This window comes from Otolemur garnettii, unplaced genomic scaffold (genome assembly GCF_000181295.1).
Source record: "Otolemur garnettii isolate 467f Iridium unplaced genomic scaffold, OtoGar3 scaffold00004, whole genome shotgun sequence".
Lineage (NCBI taxonomy): Eukaryota > Metazoa > Chordata > Mammalia > Primates > Galagidae > Otolemur > Otolemur garnettii.
Window position 1 is genome coordinate 16,803,921 of NW_003852399.1, and position 14,585 is coordinate 16,818,505.

The window sequence follows — 14,585 nt, forward strand, 5'->3', positions numbered from 1 at the left end:
GAAATCATTTTCTCATTTCCTCAGATGATAGATACATCGAAAGCCTAGATTCTACTAGTACCTAATACTGTCTATATAATATAGCAGAATTTATCTTGTACCCTGCAAATCTATTATTTTAAAAAAATACTGAATGAAATAAAAAGGAAAATTAAGTTCAAATTGTTAACACTCAAAATTAATCAAATATTGTCAGTTGAGTGTTTTTTAAACTAATGAGTATGTGTGCTGTTCGATTGTTCTTTTAAGTTCCTAAGCTAAATTGCAAAGTTGGTGTAACATCTCCAATTTCTTGTTTAGGTCTTGGTCCTTAACTGGTCAGCTAACTCCCTGCGATGTCACCTTAAATGGTGTTTAGTGCACTTACATACTTATGTCATATTCTCTTTCTCATGCTCTAACATACCTCAAAGTAACTTGGTTGAGATGATAATCATTCCGTGTAAATCCCTGTAATCCATGTAACTACGTTACCTTTGGTTCACATTGTATTACAGAATTTACAGAGAAGAATTTAGTGAAGAATTATACTTCTCTAATCCCTCCTGCATAGCCTCCTTTGAGTGTTCCATAGGTCAATTTGAGTGACACATTACTATGTGTTTAAAAACCCTACTTTCCCCTACTAATTTTCTTCAAAGTAAATGCCTTTGTTTACTTCCTTTATCTTAGCCAATTAGGCCTCCGACAGGCCTGCTTCACACCAGATCCACCACAAACTAATAAACTGAGACCCTACTTCTATGTCCATCCCATAAATCTAGTATAATTTTAAATTTGACTGACTTTAATACAACTTTTAAAAGCATATCATTAGTGAAATTCATAAAAATATATTTTTTCTTCAGTTATAAGTTGTGAATGTAAATAATAACTCTTGAAGAAGTGATTTTCTGAGGCAGCACCTGTGGTTCAAAGGAATAGGGTGCCAGCCCCAGATACAGGGGAGGTGGAGGGTTCAAACCCAGCACCCAGCCCTGGCCAAAAAAAAAAAAAAAAAGAAAGTGATTTCCTGATACCACTGTGATAGATGGTCTGTGAGGGAAGATCTTATATCTTCCAACAAAAGTTATAAAACAAGTTGAATTCACCTAGTAATTCTAAGTATCATTGCTGGCTAAGCAAAGGGGAGGTACAGCCAGAGTTTATTTTCAAATATTAATTAAACAAAGAAAGTTTCATATGAAAGTTTTGGAGATGTAATAAATATTGTGTAACACAATACCACTCTAATATTAATTTCTTTGATTTTATAATTTCATACTTGAACAAGCAAGATTAAGAACTACTTCATGATAGATGACTTAATTTTATTATTTATTTGAATATATTAGATAAACCACACATTAACAAAATTGATTAATTGATATTTAAGAAGATACCATTATTACTTAAATTACTATGATTTGCGATAAAAATTGTTTTTAAAAGATTCCAATATTTTTATAGTTGTAATAAGAACATAATAGGTGTTCGTGTTTATGTGGCTAGGTATGAACAAATAATCTGAGAAAGTCAATTCAAAATAAACTATTGGGGGCTCCAGTGGTTACAAGAACACTGTAGCTATGGAATGGATGATGTTTATAGATTTTCACCAGAAAAGAAATATCTACTCATCTTTGTAAAATAGAATGTATTATGTCTTGATATTGTCAATTCCTGATTAACTACAGTGGTGATTTTTAATCAAATTTGTTAAGTATATATTGAACTTCAATGATGCTAATCTGTGTTAGGCACAAGATCTAATGCTGAGTTTGTAGACTTTCACATTACTGACATTTTGGGCAGTGGATCCTTTCTTGCTGAGCTTTCTCGGGTATTCTAGGAGGTTTGGCAGCATTCCTGACCTCTCCCTGCTAAATGTCAGTAGCTCGCCTCACCCGATGTGACAGCCAAAAATGTCTCCAGATAGTGCCAAATGTCTCCTGGGAAGAAACGAACCTTTGTCAAGAACCACTAGCCTCAGGTGCATAAACCATTCATTTAATCTGCACACAGAAAAATTTACAAATAGTTAGGATTACTTAAGCAAATAGAAAACCTGCTTCAGACAGTAAAATCTGAAACAAAACAAAACGAACAATTTTTGAGTCTTCTTCCCAACTACAAGTTCCCAGAAACCAATAATGACATATATAACAGCACTTACTCACACACACTCAGCTTATTTAAGAATCACTGCCACAGTAAGTAACTATATGTAATATGAAGGTACCATTTATTTAGAGAAGACAAAAAGTGGAGATTCATTATTCTAGTGTTACATTTTTAAAATTTATTTTTCCATATATCCAAATATACCATATACAATATGAAACCAACAGGAGTTTTTGAATTTTCATTGAATTTAAACTCTTTTTTTTTATTGTGGTAAGGACACTTAACATGATGTAACCACAACAAAATTTTAAGTGAGAAATAGTGTAACTATAAACACAATGTTGTACAGCAGATCTCCAGAACTTATCGACCTTCCATAACTTAAATTTTAAAAACTTATTAAATGTTCACTCCCCACTTTTCCCCTTCCTTCAATCCCTGGAAACCACCATTATTCTCCGTTTCTGTGTGTCTCTTTTAGATACCTATGCAAGAGGAATTGTGCAATATTTGCCTTTCTGTGACTGACCTTGTTTCACTTGACATGATGTTCACTCAGGTTGCCAAATATGACAAGATTTATTTCCTTATTAATAATAATTCATATAGCTTTATGTATATACATAATCACATTTTCTATACCCTTTCCTTCACATATTTAGTTCCTCTCTGTATCTTGAATCTTGTGAAGAATACTGCAAAAACATACAAGTGCAATTATCTCTTTGAGATCTTGAGCTACCCACTGAAATCTATAGATTAAGTGCAATCCCATCAAAATCTCAATGGTGGGTTTTTTAGAGAAATAAAAAAAAATCATAGGGAATCACAAAAGTCAAAGAAATCTTAAAGAAGAACAAAGCTGGAGACATCACACTTACTGATTTCAAATATAATAGAACGTTATAGTAATTAGAACAGTGTGATATTGGTATAAACACAGACCTATATACCAATGGAACAAAGCATAGAGCCTGTTGATAAACTCACACATACAAACTGAACTGATCTCCCAGAGTGGCAAGAATATACAGTGTGACAGGGATAGTTTCTTTAATGAGAAGTACACAGGAAAAGAATTATTTTTATTAACTCAGAATGGGTCAAACTTAAATGTATAAACCTAAACTATAAAATTCCTAGAAGAAAATCTGGGGAAAAATCTTGATGATATTGTCCTTGACAATGATTTCTGTAATATGGCACCAAAAGTATAAGCAGAAAAAAACAAAACTAAATAAGTAGAGCTACATAAACTAAAACGTTTCTGCAAAGCAAAAGAAATAACAGAGTGAAGAGTCAACCTGCAGATTGACAGAACATACTATCAAGCCATACGTGTGCTAAGGGGTTGACACCCAAAAGGAATTCCTGGGACTCAATGGAAAAAAATCAAAAATTTAAAATCACCCACAAAGCATTCAACTTAAAAATGAGCAAAGGACTTTAAAATACTGTTCTCTAAAGAAGACAAACCAATAATCAGAAAAGATGCACAATTTCACTAATTATAGCGAATACAAATCAAAACTACAATGAGATATCAACCCACACCTGGCAGGTTGCTATCATAAAACAAAAGCAAAGGGCAAGAATATAAAGAAGAAATTGGGACCCTTATACACATGGGAATGTAGATTATTAACTACTGTGGAAAACTGTAGATTTCTTTAAAAAGTTAAAATACAACAACTATATGATCTAGCAATTCAATCTCTAGAGATATATTCACAAACAAAATATTTTTTTATTTTTTTTTTTTGAGGGAGAGAGGAAGAGAGAGACAAACAAAATATTTTTAAGTAGTTTTTTTTTTTTTTTCTTCTTACTAAGTAGACAATATAAAGCTCCATAGGTCAGGTAAGGTTCAGTTTGGGCTTTGGCAGTTTAGTAGACTTTTAAAATATTACTGTGCTATGTGTAATGCTCTAATACATGTTAACAGTTCTACAATGAAATCACTACAGTTAATCAAATGAAACAGTAATGCAGAGGAAAAAGTGTTCCTTGGATCGTTCAGAGTCTTGAAAAAAGAGAAGGTATATATTCATGTGAAAAGGCACTGTTGGCTCTCCCATACCACAGTGGTTAAGGTGCCAGCCACATACACCACGGCTGGTGGCTTGGAACCCAGCCCGGGCCAGCTAAACAACAATGACAACTGCAACGACAACAAAAAAATAGCGGGGCGTTATGGTGGGCAACTGGAGTCCCAGCTACCCGGGAGGCCGAGGCAAGAGAATTGCATAAGCCCAAGAGTTTGAGGTTGCTGTGAGCTGTAACGCCATGGCACCCTATCGAGGGTGACATAGTGAGACTCTGTTTCAAAAAAAAAGAAAAGAAAAGAAAAGAAAAAGAAAAGGCACTGTCTAACAAAGTTGTGGGGAAACTTGAGAGGGTGCAGGTCATGGGGTTAGAATACTCATGATGCAACATTTGGTCCTCCTATGACTAAAGAGAAGAGAGAAGTGATGACTTACCAAACCAGAAGGGAGAGCGAGCCTAGCTCTGGCTTTGAGTGGTGTAGCAAAGTCACCATCCAGGACACTACAAAGAAGCAGCCAAGGGAGTGAAAGGTCAATATCATTCTCCTGATATCTCACTAGTGTTGTCCACTAGTCTAACCCAAGGAGAAAATAGTGGGCAAACTGCCTACTGATATGCACTAACTATCTCAAGCTTTCCACAGGGTAAGGAAGGGTTGGGAGTAGATCTGAAATGGGAAAAAAAAGAAAAAAGTCCACACCCTCCTGTATCTTCAATTTATTATATTACATTTGGTCATTATTTTTTTTTCATGTAGAGAAGGGGGAAAAAAACACTTCATTACAATAAAGGCAATATGTTCCAGAAATGCTAAAATATTAACTAAAAAGATGAATCAATAAATCATTTCTCTATGAGATATTTTTGCAGAAGCTGTTTAAATCAAAATGAGACAAGATGAGAGGGATGGTTTCAAGATTATGTTAATCTTCTGGGTCAAAAGATAGACATGTGGTGGATAATTTAAATAAATATGGGAATTTAGAAATAGCAGTGCTCCTATTAAAATAATAACTGTAACCCTGACAATGAATAAGTACATATTGGTTTGACTAATGTAACAATGTCTCTCTTTCAGGATAGAATATTAATTATTCCAGGCTATTAGAGCAGGATGTCGGTGTCATCTTTCTTCAAGAGAAAAATATTTGTTCAGAATCAGTTTTCACCGGGTATTAAACTCTGTGAACAGAATTCCTATTACTAAGAGAATGTAAATTCTGGTGGGAATAAAGGGCAATGAAGTTTGAAGATTCCAGGAGTATACATTGTTATTATTTCAGTAGTTTTCTAGAATTAAGAAATCAAAATGAGGAAGTGGACCTTTTCTCCCTCATTTCTCCCCTTCTTACAGCTCCGGGGACATCAGTTAGCCACAGTGGTCCTGTGAAAGACAGACGGCCACCTAAGACCAGAAGTGTTTTCTCAGGCCTCCGTGGAGCGTGGCCCAGGAGCCCAGCGAGTTTCCGATAAATCCTGCCTTGCATGTATTTTTAAAAAGACTCAGAACAATAGCTATGTTGAGAACAAAGATGGCAATAAAAACTGCAACTATTCTGAGATTTTATTCTTAAAGTACTTATTTTAAATTTTAAAATAATTAGCTGAATAAATTGCTAATGTATTACGTTTATCACCGAGGTGTTCTATATTATTCTAATAGTTCTTTCTAACTGCATAACACCTTGATTCTGAGTAGAACACACCTAAAGTTCAGTTTACATTTAGAAGACCCTTTAAAATCAGTTTATAATATCCCTTTCCATGCCAATAAGCCACTTTTGAGTAAAAAGGAAGCCTTAATTATGACAATGCAGTTCTGTCATTTCTGTTTTAAAGGATGACAAAATATTTCCCTTTGTTAATTTAGGCAGTGAAATATCCTAATGTATGGTTTTCTCATTAAAGTATTCACTCATGCAGTTTTAAATGTACAAATGAATTCAATGTGATATATTTTGTTATATTAATACCATAAATGTAACAGGACAATAGCTTTCAACAATAATGTATAATTTCCCTAAATGTGTGCAGCTATTTAAATAACTGCTCATATTATCAGCCCACTTACAGAGCCTCACTTGGTATATTTAGTTTAGGGATGTCATTTATTTGAAATTCTGAATGGTATTTATTGACAAGAATGTGCATAATTAAAAATGAAAAAAATCCATAAATTAAAAAGTCAGTCCTCCTGGCCTGAGTTTTAATGTTCTAATCTATTAAAAGGAGGATGAATTGTCAAACTAAATTTCTTGGGACAGTTTGATTTTCTCTGGGACTTGTATAGCCACAGTTAAATTGAGTTTCTTGTCATAAAGTGCTATTATACTGTTCAAGTTGCTTATGACACTGATTAAACTATCCTGCCAGGAAAATGTTCGTTTGAATCTCATTTTTGTGCCTGTAAAGAATAATAGCTAATAAATAGCCATAATGCTTGTACCTTTCTTGTTTTGCAGTTTTTCTCTTTTTCATTCTTGGCCCTCTCTGCTTATCTGAAGGCAAATTAGAAAGAAATGTTTGATTCCCCTCTGGAACCCCAATTCTGAGAACTGCGTGGCTAACAATGCAGGAACTCAATAAGGTTTGTTCCAAAAAGATGATGTCGGTATTTGTTGATTGCTTTAAATTATAAGTGATATGTAAAATATATTCCATTCTTGAATATTGTCTCCTCACCAACTCTTAAAGAATGTCATATCCCTGATCAAAGCAAAAGTAAATACACTTGTATTTAAACAGCTATCCCTGGGCTTGGCGCCTGTAGCTCAGTGAGTAGGGCGCCGGTGAGTTCAAGCCCGGCCAGGACGTGGTGGGCAACCATGACAACTGCAGCCAAAGATTGCTGGACATTGTGGCGGGCGCCTGTAGTCCTGACTGCTCTGGAGACCGAAGCAGGGAGAGTTGCTTGAGCTTGAGAAAAGGAGGTTGCTGTGTTCTGTGATGCCACAGCACTCTACCAAGGGTGACATGGTGACTCTGTCTCCAGAAAAAAAAAAAAAAAAAAGCTATTCCTGACGTTTTTAACTCTTCCAGGCCACCTGAAATTAATCACCTGCCCTTCTACTCCTAGAGCTTGCTGCTGGCCTGTTTCTTATGTGATCATCATCTGTGAGATTTTTACATAATTGTGTACATCTATGTAATATTTTCCCCAGTAGAAATCAAATCCTAATACAAAGATGAGGCCATTTTATTCCCTACATTTTTGAAATTTGTCAGTATAAGGCTTAATACACAGCAGGCATTCCAGTAGTCATTTTGCTTACTTTATTAACTCATGGATGCACTCACTCACTCAAGTCCTATTTTTCTTTTTACTTTTGACAGCTATTTTATAAAATGTTTTAACATTATGAAAGGAGAGTAACATATTTTCCATTTTCTGTCACCTAAACCTGTATCAGTTCCGTTCTAATGACAGTAGAAACCTGACCCTTCAGAACTGTGTTCTGTCTCCCCCCATTTGCACTTTAGCTGTCTATACACTGTTGTGGTTGTTTCTCAATACCGCGTTGTAGACATCTGCTTATTAGCTGGGCATCCCCTCCTTCTCTATCACGTGTCATCTTGTGTCACTTCCCTAGCTAAGGTATGGGCATATGACTTAGCCAATCAAAATCACTTTAGAGATTGGCATGAAGCTGGAGAAGAGAAGTTCAATCTTCTTTTCTTCTAGGTAAGCACTGATGATAAGGGTCATAGAGCCTAAAACCGCCAGACACAGTTTCATTGATACGTGGAGAAAGCATGCTTGAGAACAAAACACACGGTTATAAAGTAGAAGAGACAGATGCACAGTGAGGATGGAGATAGAACTTGTTAAACAAAAAGGAGCACATCTTATTAGTGACTAGCAAAAAAGGCCTATCTTTCAAAGGTTCAGGAGTGCACCACCTTGTACTTTTTTAGATTTTTTTTAGTGCACCAACTGAATAATTGCTCACAGAACCAATGCATGTCCAGGTTATCTTTGTTTAAACTCCTTGATTCAGACTTCTTTTTTCAATGTTCAATATTCTGTTAAAGTTTATACATTTACATTGCATCTTACATCAAATCTAAATTTGTATTCTTAGTTTCAAAATCTCCTTATGGGGTTAAAAGGAAAATTTCTTACTGAACTGTTAGTCTGTAAGTTCAACAAAAGTAAATAAGATATATACTTTAAAAATGCTCAATCAGTGTTATTAACTGATTGGCATAGTTATTGGAATACTATTTGGGCAAAATAATTCTTGATTTTCTTTTATTCATGCACTAAAAAAACAAAAAATTAGGAGTGCCAGAACGTCTCTGTGAATACAACATGGCTGACAACCAAGTGTGGAGGCTCACACCTGTAATCCTAGCACTCAAGGAGGTTAAGGCAGGTGGATTTCCTAGCTCAGGAGTTGGAGACCAGCCTGAGCCAGTGAGACCCCATTTCCTAAAATATAGCTGGGAGTTGTGGCAGACACCTGTAGTCCCAGCTACATGGGAGGGTGAGGCAAGAGAATCTCTTAAGCCCAAGAGTTTGAGGTTGCTGTGAACTGTGGTGCCATGGCACTCTACCTGATCTCCTTAGGCCACAGGAAAATCTTATCACAGGCATTTATCCCAAATCACTGGTGTTAAGTAATTAATATTGGCTTTAACAAATAATATTATAACATAGATTTGGAAACATATCTTTATGCATTATGGCCATCATTGCCTACAGCTTTAGTTTCTTATTGTAGAATAGAAATGACCCGTTGCCTACTTAGCATCCTTTCTTTGTTGTTTCTTATAGAATCTGGGCCGCTCATGTCTCCAGGTCTCCTCCTTACAGCCTTGTACTGAAGGAGAAAATGAAAACTCAGTTACTTTCATATCAGGCCTAAGGACGGTCTAATTTATCTTGTTAAAAATCGTATCAGAAAAGGGTACATCCCATTCTTGCCAATAACATAGGAGAGAAATTTGAAGGAGTGCTCCCTTAATCCTTTCAAATTCCCCAAGAAGACATAGTCTTACATCTTCTTCTGCATGTGATAAACTTTTTAAATTTAATTAAATTTTATTTTATTTTTGTCTAATGCTATCATACTATAAGTCGTGGAACTAAGACAGAACAGATTAGGAGAGACTTGGAAGAAAACAAAAACAAAACTAAAAACACAGACCCTTAATTTCAATTCAGTGTATAGGTATATTGACTTCCTGTATATAATTTCATCTAAAATAAGACTAGTTTACATATCAGAATGTATATTAATTAAATCACTGAAAAGAATAAATCACCACTGACTTTAAGGCTAAAAAAAAAGAAACATAAACTAGATTACAAAGTTCATGATGCCGTCCCATCAGGAAATGACTTATTTTATAAGAAGAGGATCCTGATTACTCTTTTCTCAATAAAAATATGTTCTGAAGATTTACATGAGCCTCAGGGACATATAACATTCCTGCTGACGAGAGCCACAAGAACGTAACTGTGTTTTATTTGGTAAAACTAATATTTCTGTAAAATATGATAGTTATGGGAAATCTCTTCATTCTCTAAGTATCCAGATTGGTTTTATATTTATTTCTCCTGTACCCAAGGTCTTGTTTATTTTGAAATATGTTGATTTGAAGGATTAAGGACATTTTTTTTAGAGTTTGCACACCTTGAAAAATAAAATACAAGAAGATGGATGATCTGTGCTTTAATTTTTCTTTAGAGATACATAAGTCTTTTCTAAACCAATTCACAATGAGATGTAAGGATATTGTGGTACAAAAATGAACGATACAATTTTGTTTTAAAAATGTAAATTAGCATATTTACTAAACATTATGATGCAATAGCTTTATTGGATATGTTTAGAAACATACACATGTGACGAATAAAAGATATTGAAAAATACGTTGAAACTAACAACCAAAGATGGCAGACCAAATGTTTCACCAGGCAAATGGAATGTTAACTTTTCCCAGGTTTTACTGTAGATTTACTTCAATCTTCTCTAAGAGAGATTTCATTTTTAATACAGGGACACGATTACGTTAGTGCTGAATATTCTTTGGAATTTAAAATCATTTTGATTTAGCTATAAAGGCACAGCTCACATAGGTCATGAGGGCTTAGAAATTCAGGGTTCACTGCTTTTTGCTACTAACTTCACAAATCATTGCAAATTTAATTAATCAAGTCTTAAATTGTCTGATTAGATAGCTTTAATTAAGGACTTTGTTCTTTAAATAAGCACGGACTTGTACAATAGACATATTTACATCAGTGTATTCTTAAACAATTTCATCAATAAATGACTAAAAATATAAAATATACTTAAAAGAATACCTTTGGCTATTTCCCTGTTTCAGTTTTTATACCTAGATTAATTAAAGGTAAAAATCTAACTCTCCTTTGAATGTGTAATTAGAATAATGATTGCTCAAGTGGTCCTTAACAGATTATTTTTCAAGCATAATGGATTTAAATGGGCTTATAAAAATATATACTATATGTTGTTATTAATTTAGTAGAATTATAACTTAATAAAATGAAAACAAAAATTTATGATTCTTTTCTTTGAATACCATATGAAAATGAAAATATTACCTGCTTAAATATCCACAGAGAATATTCATTTCTTGTGAAAAATCTTTCCTTAGAGGAAGCCTCTTTACCCACAATGAATACTCTGTAGTGTTATAGATAATAAATAGCCTTTCATCTGCCATCTTCCAAACCATTTAGTTTGGAATGTTTTGTTTTTTAGGGTTTTTTGGGGGGAGGGAAAGGTTGGTAGTTTTTTCCTAAGGAAGATTAAAGAGTCAAATATATGATCGATGCATTTAACGTGGAGCTATTTCCAAAAGTTTGTTTCAGAGCACCAATGCATCTGGCATAAGGAAGTATAATCAATATTTTCCTAACTATCAATATCAATCTTGCCACATACAACTAGATATTTAATTACTACATTTCTGTCAGTATTTCCTGTGTTATGTGTTCCCTGCAAAATCAGGAATAATTTAATTTATTACCATTTGATGTAACAGATCACAAATTGCCTTACAAATTCTGACATATGGTGACTGTAGTTAATCACAATGTATTACATATTTGAAAATTGTAAAGAATAGATTTAAGTGTTCTCACCAGAGAAAATAATTAAACAAAGTAATACATAATTTCAAAATGTTATTTTGTACACCATAAATAGTCATAATTTTTTTCAATTAAGAAACTAAAAAATTAAAATTCCGATTAAATGTTTCAAAGTAAAAGTGAATAATGGTGGTGATCCAATGAGCATTCTTATACTCATATTCCCCAAATTAAATGGTTGATAAAAAGTGCTTGCTTTGTAATATTACTAGTTTAATTATTAATTAAGGCACATTACAAACCATGCAAAAAGTTCTTAAAGTACCTGGAGAAGTTTTATATATTCTATAAAATAATGAACTAACATTAAGAATATGAATGCCTATAATATACTTGACTTCACCAGGAAATCTAAGCACACAAACTACTGTGAAAACTTTCTCAGGATTGTTTAAGTCCTACACTGTTTTATCTCTAAGACTGGGCATTCTAGTCCTCACCATTTGAGAGGGCTGGGTGGTAGGGGGTCCAGTTCTGGTTCTGGTAGCTTCCTTAGTCATTTCACCCCAGTGGTTTTTACATAGAACACCATTTTCTACATAGTCTAAAAATAGAACAAATATGTAGATGCATATGTCTAATAGCAATAGTAGAGAGTCAAAACCTGACTATCAATCTCTCACCATTTGGGGGAAATATCTTCAGTTTTTCCAGTCTCTGTTCTTTTGTTATGGACCTAAAATTATTTTTACCCTTCTTGAAGTATTGTGAAATACTTCAAGATGAAAATTGATGAAAATATTAGTTCAATGATTGAAATTACTTCAAAAATATAATATTCTATAGTATTAGAAAAATTGTGAGAATCTCATATCAGATGTGAATAAGTTTGCCAATATGTTCTAACATAGTCTAGTAATTTAGGACATATTTAAGATTTAGAATATTTAAGAGTAAATGCATTAATGAATCACAGGCTAGAATCAACAAAAGGATGTAACTGAGGGCTACATTTGTGGCAAAGGAGTTGTAAAATTGCTCCAAATACAACTTGCTCACTTGTGCCTATTTAATATGGAAATGTCTAAGCATTATGTCCTAACATGTTGTTATAATGTAAGATGCTTCGATTCTTAATAGATATGGTGAGGAAACACAATAGTTATAAGAATGTTTTCATATTAGTCAAAAGACAGTAAAAAGTTATTTGTTAGAATCCATTTTTTTAAGCCTTAAATATGTAATCATTGCCCTTGTTTTATGATTAAAGTCATGTATGTCTCCAAGAATATTTGGAATTTTTTGGAAAAATTTTATAAATTATGATAACAGTTCAGCGCCTGTACCACAGTGGTTACAGTGCCAGCCACACTGAGGTTGGCAAGTTTGAACCCAGCCCTGGCCAGCTAAATAACAATGACAACTACAGCAAAAAAAAAAAAAAAAAAAAATAGCTGGGTATTGTGATGGGTGCCTGTAGGCCCAATTACTTGGGAGGCTGAGGCAAGAGAATCACTGAAGCCCAAGAGTCTGAGGTTGCTCAGGACTATGATGCCACAGCACTGTACCGAGGGCAACATAGACTCTGTCTTCAAAAAAAATAAAAAATTATAATAACATCAAGATGTTCCAATTGGGGTGGCGCCTGTGACTCAAAGGAGTGGGGCGTTGGCCCCATATGCCAGGGGTGCCTGGTTCAAAACCCAGCCCCAGCCAAAAAAAACTGCAAAAAAAAAAAAAAAAAAAAAAAAGATGTTCCAATCCAATTTTTTTGCCACACTCCCAGCTCTTATTCATTTTGGGTGGGAAAGAGGTTGATAGATTACTTGTAATTACCCTACAATTTTAAAAGAGAAAAACATAAATGGGAACTCACATGATAATCTTATTATCTATTTTAGGTTACATAAAGTAACAAAGTGTTTTTGTTTATTTTTATTCATCCTCTCCAGGGTGAAGTCCAGCCTTCCTTTCTCTTGCATCTCTCCTGGTAGAAAGTAGTTTCCCTCCTTCCACCTTTCTCAGTTCTTTTGCTGAGTACCGTGCAGTCCTTTGTTGATTCTTTTTAATCTTGCATTATAAAATGCAGCTGGCCTTTTAGCCTTTCCTCAGCAGCAGATGATGGTCTAGTCTCTTTCCTGAATTCCCATTCCTCACATTGCTCATAAGCTGAGTGATGGAATTTCTTCTGTGACTAAAGTGTGCGTGTACTTTTTACTTAGTGGAGTGGAAGGGTGAATCCAACAACAACCACAACAATATGTCAGATGTCTTCCCACATATATGATTTGTGCTAAACTCCTTGGTATGAATTAACTTCTTTTTTTCTCAAAATTAGTTTAGGAAGCAAGTAATACTTACTGAATTTTAATAGAGCCCAACAATCGATACCCCTGTCTCCAACTGTTGTTCTAAAATAATTAATACCACTTATTGTGGAATCAAAAATAGTAATGAAGTAATAGAAATAGAGAGTAAAGTGGTGATTTCTGGGGTCAAGGTGGGAAGGGTGGAATGGAAAGATACTGCTCAAAAGGTCCAAAGTTTCAATTATGCAAGATCATAGATATCTGTACCTACAGCACTCATAAGAGGTACCTTCAAAAAGTCCATGGAAAAGAATGAAATTAAAAGGGTCAAAACTACAGTATTTATCAACGTAAGCTCTATCAAGTTCAAGATGATTTTATAAGCAATAATACCAGCCATTTAGTCCATCCCTAAAGAACTGAGGGTCCTGGAAATTTAAGTCAATGCAGTCCTTTTTATATTATTATCTGAAGAAAAACTGATTACCTTTGGAGATTTTTTTTAAGATTAGGAAACAAAAAGAAGTCAGGAGCAAAATCAAGACTGTAAGGTGGATGCCTAATGATTTCCCATCGAAACTCTCACAAAATTGCGATTGTTGGATGACAGGAAGGAGCAGGAGCATTGTGGCGGTAGAGAAGGACTCTCTGGTGGAGCTTTCCCAGGCACTTTTTCTGCTAAAGTTTTGGCTAACTTTCTTAAAGCACTCTTATAATAAGTGCTTTTTATTCTTTGGACATCCAGAAAATAAAAAGCAAATTGCCTTGAGCATCCTAAAAAAACTGTTGCCATGATGTTTACACTTTTATTTTTCTCCAGAGACTGGTCTTGCTTTGTCACCCAGGCTGGAGTACAGTGGCATGATCATAGCTCACTGTAGCCTTGAATTCCTAAACTCAAGCAGTCCTCTTGACTCAGCCTTCAGAGTAGTTGGGACTCTAGGTGCACACCCCCATGCCTGGGTATCTAATTTTTCCCTCCCTCCCTCCTTTCCTTCCTTCCTTCCTCTCCCTGTCTTTTTCTTTTCTTTTCTTTCTTTCTTTCTTTTTTTTTTTTT